This window comes from Dasypus novemcinctus, chromosome 2 (genome assembly GCF_030445035.2).
Source record: "Dasypus novemcinctus isolate mDasNov1 chromosome 2, mDasNov1.1.hap2, whole genome shotgun sequence".
Lineage (NCBI taxonomy): Eukaryota > Metazoa > Chordata > Mammalia > Cingulata > Dasypodidae > Dasypus > Dasypus novemcinctus.
Genome location: NC_080674.1, coordinates 164,854,575 through 164,857,367, shown reverse-complemented (window position 1 = coordinate 164,857,367; position 2,793 = coordinate 164,854,575). Strand labels below are relative to the sequence as shown.

Here is a 2,793-nt window from a genome sequence, read left to right as displayed (position 1 = left end):
GGGTGTTATTGATAGGGGCACATGGTTGGGAGGGACTTCTCCAGGGCATGTATACAGAGTACATAAAAATGTTTGGATATCTTCATAGTGGTTTCAGTTAAAAACAACAACTGAGGGAGTGCTGAGTTCCTAGCCCGGGGAACTCTATCACATTCCCCAATGAAACAGCAACAATCCCCCAAGTGCAATGGCAAAGACCAATAAAGAAGGATAGTCCAACAATGAGCCCTTGATATTGATGGCTATGATTATGAGCCTGTGCACCTGAAATATGAACTAGGTCTACAGCTGCAGGGTGCCTAAGAGTTACCTCCTGAGAGCCTCCATGTTGCCTAAATGTAGCCACTCTCTAAGCCAAACTCAGCATGTAAATCCATTACCTCCCCACCCAGCATGGGACATGACTCCCAGGGATGAGCCTCTCTGGCTCTGAGGGATTACTACCAAGCACCAGCTGATGATATAACTAGAAAAATACCTTGAATAAAAGGGTCAACTCAATCCAGCGAATATCTCAGACACATGTAATATCAGGAGTTAAAAACTGCCTTATGACTTTGGATAAAAGGAGAAAATGGAAAGGATAAATGAGTTTGTATGGCTATGAGTCTTCATCAGAGGGGTCATGCTTATGCATGGCTCAGCAGGGTCCCAGAGACAGCCAAAGTAGATAGAAGCCCAGATACTGGTTCTCCTGTGGGCTACAGAGACCCACACGTTCTACAATTATGGCAGATGGCTCTGGAGTTCATTGCCATGTCAGTTGGCCCTACTTTGGAGTTTGTGTTCCTGAGTGTGACGGAGTTGGACTCAGATATGACCTTTCTACATAGGTCTCTTCTGTTACTTTTACCGGACCTGTGGTTGGCGCTGGGGTTGGTGTATACTCAGGAGACATGAATCTCTGGACTGTCCATGTGACAGCAAGGCCCTGAGCCTCAGCAGACATGCAATTCCTACCCTCTGGTTTATTGGACTTACACCGGCCAGCTAAGAGGGAGGTGAAGAAGGTCAACAACCACACCAGGGAGCCAAGAGTGCCTACAACTGCAAGCAAGAGAATTGCATCCATCATCCATGTGGAATCTAAGCCCCTCTTGATATAGAGATGGAGTGGGCATAACCATCCCAGGGTCCACAGGCTGGAGGAACAGAATATGGATTAGAATGAACTTACTGATATTCTACTGTGGAACTATTGTGATTAGTAATGGAAGAAATTGTAGCGTTGATGTGCAGAAAGTGGCCATGGTAGCTGCTGATGGTAGGGAGAGGAAGAAGAGATATGATGTGGGGGCATTTTCAGGACTTGGATTTGTCCTGGATGGTACTGCAGGGACAGATGCTGGACATTATATGTCCTGACATGGCCCACTGGGTGGACTGGGGGAGAGTGTAAACTACAATATAAATCACTATCCATGTGGTGCAGCAGTGCTCCAAAATATATTCACCAAATGCAATGAATGTGCCACAATGATGAAAGAGGTTGTTGATGTGGGAGGAGTGGGGTGAGGGGGCTGGGGGGTATATGAGGACCTCACATTTTTTTAATGTAACATTTTAAGAAAAAAATAAAGGAAAAAAATTTTAAATTAAAAAATAAAATAAAATAAAAATAAAAAGGTTAAGATACATGCTCAACACTTACTTGGCAGAGGAGATACATCACACGATCACTAATGTGGTTTTCCCAGGGGGAGGCTTATCCATTGCACTCCAGTTGTGCTGACCTCCGTGATTTCACAAAATACAGGAAACTCAGCTGCATAATTTGTGGTAGTGCGGGACTGTGTTTGCGCTCTCTCTTGAAAAAAAAAAGAAAGAAAAATACTTGTTCAAGGTCACACTGCTACTAAGAAAAGGAGACAGGATTCCAACCCAGTTTTGTCAGATACTAAAGTCCATGCTCCAAGCAATTAATATATTACCTCTAGACTTGTGAGAATACAAGGGACATGGTTGGAAAGGGAGAAGTCCCTTCCTAAAAGGGGCTCCAAGAAACCTCTCTGAGCAGGCATAGAGGCAGAAGGAATGGAGATGGACCACTGGCACTCCCCTACAGTCCTGAGGGCTGAGAGAGGGTGCCTAAGTTATGTCAATCCACCTACAGGCCCTGCCATGCTCAGACCCCTCCTGGGTGTCATGCTCAGTTCTGGCATTGTCAGAGGAACAGTGACAAAGCAACGCATAAGCAGAGAGCAATGACTAGAGAGTCAGAAGATTCAAAATTCTACATATCAGAAAGGAAAGGAATACAAGTGAGAAAGAGTGATGCTGAACTAATAATCACATTTATTAGAGGTGCTTGTGGATCACAAGACGAGTTTCCTCTTCTTCCTGGACACACAGCCAGAGCATCTTGCAGTTTGGTGTGACTGCATAACTGGGTTTTGGCCAATGGAATGGGCGTAAAAGTGTTTCTTGTTTTGTTTTGTTTTTAAGATTTATTTTATTTATTTATTTCTCTCCCCTTCCCCCCTGCCCGGGGCACACTCCTTGCGTGGGGGGCTCCCCTATGCGGGGGGACATCCCTGCATGGCAGGGCACTCCTTGCGCGCATCAGCACTGCACATGGGCCAGCTGCACACGGGTCAAGGAGGCCTGGGGTTTGAACTGTGGACCTCCCATGTGGTAGACGGATGCCCTAACCACTGGGCCAAGTTCACTTCCTGGTAGAAGTGTTTTAAGACACTTCCAGGTGTGGCTCCTAAAAGCTGCCCAGGTGTGGCTCCTAAAAGCTGCCCAGAGGCAACCTTTCATGCTCTGCCCCCTCCAAGATGACCTGGGAGG

General features: G+C 46.2%; 1 non-coding gene across 1 annotated transcript; it reads left to right on the top strand.

The window, feature by feature from the left end:
• The first annotated feature begins 1,643 nt into the window (after positions 1 to 1,643).
• Positions 1,644 to 1,811, top strand: LOC111761689 (U1 spliceosomal RNA). The gene has a single exon (XR_002794975.2). It is a non-coding gene; the product is annotated as a U1 spliceosomal RNA (small nuclear RNA).
• Positions 1,812 to 2,793: the final 982 nt, after the last annotated feature.